This window comes from Homarus americanus, unplaced genomic scaffold (assembly GCF_018991925.1).
Source record: "Homarus americanus isolate GMGI-L3 unplaced genomic scaffold, GMGI_Hamer_2.0 scaffold23578, whole genome shotgun sequence".
NCBI lineage: Eukaryota > Metazoa > Arthropoda > Malacostraca > Decapoda > Nephropidae > Homarus > Homarus americanus.
This window is the reverse complement of record NW_024733231.1, coordinates 2,348,249-2,355,604: the sequence shown is the minus strand read 5'-3', so window position 1 is coordinate 2,355,604 and position 7,356 is coordinate 2,348,249. Positions and strand designations below refer to the sequence as shown.

At 39.1% G+C, this 7,356-nt stretch overlaps 1 long non-coding RNA gene across 1 annotated transcript; it reads right to left on the bottom strand.

Annotated features, from left to right (window-relative positions):
- Positions 1-1,914: 1,914 nt before the first annotated feature.
- On the bottom strand, positions 1,915-3,699 carry LOC121869417. The gene is made up of 2 exons (XR_006089547.1): positions 3,569-3,699; positions 1,915-2,411 (listed from the first exon to the last, which is right to left on the bottom strand). It is a non-coding gene; the product is annotated as an uncharacterized LOC121869417 (long non-coding RNA).
- Between the last annotated feature and the right edge of the window lie 3,657 nt (positions 3,700-7,356).

Below are 7,356 nucleotides of genomic sequence, written 5' to 3'. Positions count from 1 at the left end.
ACAACATCCATCATCACTACATATAACAACATCCATCATCACTACATATAACACCATCCATCATCACTACATATAACACCATCCATCATCACTACATATAACACCATACATCATCACTACAGATCGGTAAAGTAGTTTCCGAGATTCTCGTGCGGACACACACACACAAACAGACAGACTTCTTTGTTTTATATAGATAGATAGACATATATATTATATATTTATATGTGTGTGTGTGTATGTGCACGTGTGTGTGCGCGTGTGTATGTGTGTATGTAGGAGTGTTAGTACCTGTGTACCTCTAGCAATCGTCCTTAACTAATTATGGGGCGGCATAGGTTCGTGGGTAGTGATAATGAAGGGCTTGTCCCACTGTGTGGCGGCCTTCTGAAACTTGGATAGTTTACTCCCGCGACCGTTGTAATGTGCCCTGGAACGATCCCCCCAACCAGTTCATCTGATGCCAAGCAGGACGTAAGGATTGTTGGCCATCTGGGATGCTTTAAGGATACCAGTTTCTTACAGGTATCGAGTCCCCAAAAGGAAAAAGTCACTGCCTTAGAAGATCATTGTACTCTCCTAATATATGGCTGTCGAAAAAAGTTCCGCACCTGTGGCAGCAGTCAGTCTACGCACATAGAGGCACTTTGTGGGGAGATAAGGACATCGTGGGCCTCAAGGCGATCTATTCTCTTAAATTACCTCATTTCAGTTCGTCCAGCTTACAATGGAGGATGATAGGGATCGCGTTGTCGTCTGTAGCGCCCTCATCAGTTGGAGTGATTTCACACTTAGAACTGTTGAAGGTAAGGTTTACCCCCACCACCACCCATCCACCCGCCCGTCCTCTCATCCCTGGACACTGATAACCCAGTGTCGGGCACTCAAAACTCATCTTAAGTTAAACATTCGGCGATGTTGTAACCGACTTACGGTATTCAAACTTACAAACTGCTAAAATTATTGTAAATCAAAACTATTTTACGATGTTGTTGGCGTATTGTAACTCAAATGTAAACACTGTAGAGTAAGTCTTCCTGCGGGCCAGTCGGCCATTATTACCCTAACACCAAAACAAGAAAAGACTACAGACCCATCTCCCTCCTCGAAGTACCTGGAAAATTACTAGAAAAAATCGTCAATAACCGTCTGAGAAATCACCTGGAAACAACCAACAGAGTCAACTGCAGACAATTCGAGTTCAGGAAAGGGAAGTCCACCACTACAGCGATCGCCCTGGCATGTGAAAACATAGCCAGAGCCGCAGCGAGGCGGTATCAAATGTAATCTAACTCTCCTGGATGTCGCGAAAGCATTTGACAAAGTCTGGCATGACGGTCTAAAATATAAGATCCCCAACATTGAAAAGCTGCTTTGCAACTTTCTTGACGGTAGAAATGCCAGACTGAGGGTGGGACAACACACAGGAGAAACCTTCCCACTCATGAGTGGAGTCCCTCAGGGCAACGTCCTCTCTCCCACCCTATATATCATCTACACAAGTGACAGCTCAAGGACTTTATGACACTTCTTACCTATTGTCCACACACTAAACAAAATGTTACTGTATATTTCACACACAGATTACAACTAAATTCAGAAAAGAAAAAATACAGTATGTACAATTTGCAATAAAAAATTTCTTATTCGCTGCTTAACTATTCAAGAAACTAGAAGTCCAATTCCACACACTGCTTCAAAATTTCACATTGAAGAAATATGCAGTGTCCAAAGGGTCTCGGTGCCTCCTTCCACGCCTCCTATACATCACTCAACTCCATCTTGCCTGCTAAACATGAATAAACACAACTGCTGTTTATAAGATTATTTTTAACTGATTTGATTTTATCTATTAATATTATTTTCCACTGAAATAATATAAGAAACCTTTAATGAGGTTAATCATAGCTTGGAAGGTATATACTGTTTATGTAATCTGGAAATATACAGGAACTCAGAAGGTCCTGTAAAGTTATGGCATTTGATACAATATTACGTCACAAGATAGCGGATGTTTTGAGTATCACTACAGATAGTCGGCTTACACAGTGAACTGGGAGATACAGTATTCGGCCCCTGGGAACCAATATCAGTGATGCGCTAACATACCTCCTCTCCCACGGGCAGGTGGCCGAGACACACAAACACTCTTAGTTTAACGTCTATTACCAGAAAAAAGTCACGTGGGACAAAAACATTGGGAAGGTCACCACAATGACATCTCTGGAGTGAGAGGACGACACCAGAGAACGACACCAGAGGACGACACCAGAGGAGGCCGTCAGACAACACCTGAGGAGGATGTGGCAGGTTTCCTCAGGCAGGAGATAGAGGAAATATTACCAGCAGAATGATCACTCACATCCAGGGCGCAGCGTCACAAACGATTTTTATTTTCTCCACCAAACATTCTGAAATTGATATTTTTAAATGTCACAATTGAACTTAATTTGAACCACCTTATACTAACCTAACCTAACCTAACTCACCTTAGACTAAACCAACCTAACCTAACCTAACCCAACCCACCTTAGACTAATATAACCTAACCTAACCCAATTTAGACTAACCTAACCTTACCATGAAGTAATAATAATTGTCATTTACTTAATCAACAAATTAGTTATTCCTCTCCGACAAAAGTATCCGTTGTGTTGTTAGTGTTAATCCAACTAATGTCTCATTATAGTGTAATATTATGTGCATATACCGTACTTTTTTTTTTGCTTCATTCAAGACTTTTCCTGCATATACCGTACGTTTTTTTTTTTGCTTCATTCAAGACTTTTCCTGCATATACCGTACTTTTTTTTGCTTCATTCAAGACTTTTCCTGCATATACCGTACTTTTTTTTGCTTCATTCAAGACTTTTCCTGCATATACCGTACGTTTTTTTTGCTTCATCAAGACTTTTCCTGCATATACCGTACTTTTTTTTGCTTCATTCAGACTTTTCCTGACTTTTCCTGCATATACCGTTTTTTTTGCTTCATTCAAGACTTTTCCTGCATATACCCGTCAAGACTTTCCTGCATATTTTTTTTTGCTTCATTCAAGACTTTTCCTGCATATACCGTACTTTTTTTTGCTTCATTCAAGACTTTTCCTGCATATACCGTACTTTTTTTTGCTTCATTCAAGACTTTTCCTGCATATACCGTACTTTTTTTTGCTTCAATCAAGACTTTTCCTGCATATACCGTACTATTTTTTACTTCATATGGTTTATTTTCTTCATATGCAATTCTGAATCACCGCCTACTGACATCAACAAACAGCAACTGACTCATCTCACATTTTGCCTCCCACATTCCTTTTGGCTAAGCTTGTATCCCTCTCCATCAATATTGCTTTCACCCTTGCTACTTACCTGTACTATGCTATCCATGATATTACTGAATACAACCTTGACGTGGTCCTACCGCCTTTAGGAACCTGTTACCCTCTTCCTGATAAAATGTGATGCGAGATTCACCGTCTTAATTAACGTAATACATAGATAACGTTATTTCCGACACTATTTCCCATCTACACAGCCCTATGCCTTTTCTTGATATGGTTACTTACATGCAAATAAGAACAACGGATGATACTTTAGAAACTATCAATTTTCTTTGGATAACTGAGGAAAATTCAACGACGATACAGTAACTCGGACAGCTCAGAGGTGGGCGGGAGGTGGTGGCATTGTGGTAGGTACCTGCTGAGGAAGGGGTGAGACAGTGAATATTTTATACTATATGCGTAACCACTGCGCAGTAGCTGTGAGAATGTATCATATGGTGTGGTAAACATGGTCCATTGTATCCAGATAATCACCTTGACGAGCTCCAAGTAAGTTGCACTGTGTACGTGAGGATCTGACGGAGATAAACAGTGTACTAGATGCCATCCACACGCTATCAGTGAGTGTGTGACGGTGGCTGATTCATGTAGTCTAAGAAGGTCAAATGGATGAGTAGGTTATGAGCAAAAATAAGTGACTAGCTGTTGCTTAGAACCGCTTGTGTAGCTGATAACAATGATAAATTAAATATGTAAATGATAATTAAATAATGTGAAAGGAAATACGTTATTTATAAACAACGTCAACTTGGATTTAACTCACTAAAATATTTATTCTCTTTCTTGTTTTGATAAATTTAAGAAACAGTGATTTTACCATCGAGATTTTGCGGGTTTTTTTTGTGAAATAACTATTGAACTACACTGTGAGTCCTAGTCGAGCCTTCGGTGAGAATGAAAATGACAAAACAGAATGCTTAAAACTGAAAACATGGAGAAAAAAACACCATTGTCTTGTATTTCTGTAATGAATCACAACAACCTTATAATGGACTGTATTTACTGTATCTTCCATCCCACTTTCACTGTATAGAGACGTACAGTGAAAGTACATAAGAGTCATAACAGTATTTTATCTTTTCAATAATAACGTTATTATATTTGTATCATTAGAATCCAGAGGACCTCGATCTAATTAAGGAGAATTTAACATTAACCGGAAGTTCCCCTTAACCAGAATATGTTAACTAACGAAGTTAAAGAGACCAAACTTTAATAAATATAAATATAATGAAAAATTTAAAAATACAGATTAACAATAATAATAATAATAATAATAATAATAATAATAATAATAATAATAATAATAATAATAATAATAATAATAATAATAATAATAATAATAATAATAGGACAAATTTAGGACTGCTCCTTAATAAAGTTCAATCTTTGTGTGTATTTTTTAGTCGCATTTTGCTGCCAAGAATCATTACGTTACTTATAGCTTCGTGTCCAGGTATTCGTTAAAAGTTGTTAGATCTTCACAGCAATTATGATTAACTCTGCATTTATCTCTCAACTATGAATGATTGTACTAAAGGAAAAATAAAACTAAGTATAAAACAAAAACGTATAAACAGTAATAAATTAATAATAGTGTCAGCATGTTAAGGAGACCATACAAAATATGAATCATGGCTGGTAGAGGTGGGGCCTGGTGTCACTTGGCGACTCGGGACCAACTTTACTGTAGTTTCGAAACATGCAAGTTTCCATCTCAAGCAAGATGTGAAATAAAACAGGTTAATTCATTCAAAACGAGAGTCTTCAGAAACTTGATACTGACGAGGATGGCCAGAAGTATCGAGCAGAGAACAGGTCACGGTTTGTTGGGGGTGTTATAGACATAAAGGGATGATGAGAAGGGAAATATTAATAACAAGTTTCTATATTCTAAAAGTGGACGGGAAGAGAGAGAGGAGAGGACTAAATAGGAGATGGAAGTAAATGATAAAAGTGAGGGGGGGTTGCGGAGACCACCAGAGCGTCCAGTGAGATTTCAAGGGAAGGGCAGCTAGTGATGGGTGATGCTGGCTCGGGTGTACTGTAGCGACAAGAGGAAACAGTGTTAACATTGCAGCCTATTAGAAGGTACAGCATCATAATAGAACGCATCTGTTATATCACTGTAAATAGTGATAACGAAGTGTGTGTGAGTGTCGCCCACCTGTCCGTGAGAGAGGAGGTGTGTTCAGTACGTGTGTCACCCGTACTGTTCACCAAGACGCTATCTTGTCTGCAGCCTGGCACTGGCTTATCACTGTACAGAGACGAGAGGAAGAGAAAGGGAAACGAAATGATGAGAACAGGAAGGGATAAAATGATGAAATAAGGTGGAGTGACGACAGTGTAAAGAGTTAGTCAATTTTAGTTCCGAGAAATATTTACTCTTATTCATCTTAAATGTATTTTTTCACCACTTTCGCGTTTTCGATATCTAAGGCCACTCCCACGAAGACTACCAGAAGAAAAGAAAACAACCACAGATGGTTCTCAAAAAGTTGCCAAACCTCAAGGTGTACAGTCACCCAAAAAAGTCCTGTCGTGAACCATGAACCCCGAGATTCAGACTCTTGAATCCGAAGTATTTATGGCCATAATAATGTATCAGTGTTTACTGCTTCGAGTTCACGAGTCTGAATCTTGGGGTTCGTGGTTCGCGACAAGACTTTTTTGGGTGACTGTACATCACCACCCCTGATCCTTATGGCCAGGCAATAGACAACCTCCCTAGACCAGCACCTGCTAGTATGGTCGGCGGAATATGAAATATGACCCGCAATATAAAAAAAAAAAATTATAAATAGTTTCAAGTGTTGGCTCCGAAAAAACGGATTTATATGTAAATTTTTCTTTATTATAAAAAAAAAGCTGGTCCTAATTTCAGTACAAAAGACACACACACACACACTAGACTGACTGTTAACACTACAGTCTGAGACAACTGATGTATAGTATCTCCAAAAAGTATCTGCCAGTATCGGTCCGATGACTTCTGCAATGCTACATGCAACTCGTGATGTCCCGGGAGGGTTGGTATGCGTGGCTCTGTGGCCCGGGAGGGTTGGTATGCGTGGTTCTATGTCCCGGGAGGGTTGGTATGCGTGGCTCTGTGGCCCGGGAGGGTTGGTATGCGTGGCTCTGTGGCCCGGGAGGGTTGGTATGCGTGGCTCTGTGGCCCGGGAGGGTTGGTATGCGTGGCTCTGTGACACACTGATCCTGCTACATTTGGTAACCGAACATCATATTAATTACTCCGAAATAAATACACATTACATTACTTATGCTAAACTATATACCAAAGTTAATGCATGTCCCAATATCTATCATTCGTGGTCTCATAATGTGGACAGATACTGTTTGAGATACTGTACATTACTCAACAATCAAGTTATGATGGTTAATTATTTATTATTAGCTTTGTGTAGCAGCTGACACCTGGGTTACTAAACTCGAAGGTGATTTTGTAAGTTTCTCTCAGTAAATATGAAACTTAAAACAGCAACACACGCGGAAATTTTCTATTACAGAATAAGCCCTGACAAAAACGTTATTTAAATGTTGTTTTCAATAAAATACAAATGATAACTACTTCCTCTGATGCTGTCACTCCGAAAATCCAGGTCAGGACAAAAACAAAATAGCTTTTAGATATTCTGTTCACAGTGAGCGAGATGACGTGGCCTGTGATATATCCTGCTGTGACTTGTACAGTTTTAATCATCACAGCAATACATGTCCGTAGGTGAATTATGAATCACCTCCTTAAAACAAACCACAATGATCATTACAAGAAGAGACCTCCTAGTTATCCACAATATATTTCACACCTACTAGATCCTGGTTGGGGTGATAAAAATAATATATTTATTTCAGTTACCAGTGGCCACAAATTAGTGCATTCTCATTGATTTACTGAAGCAACATAAACAGCAGATAATACATTTATATTCGCTCATCGTTTCTGTTATTTGTCCTCCCCAGAACACGACTCATTGTAATGTACAGTA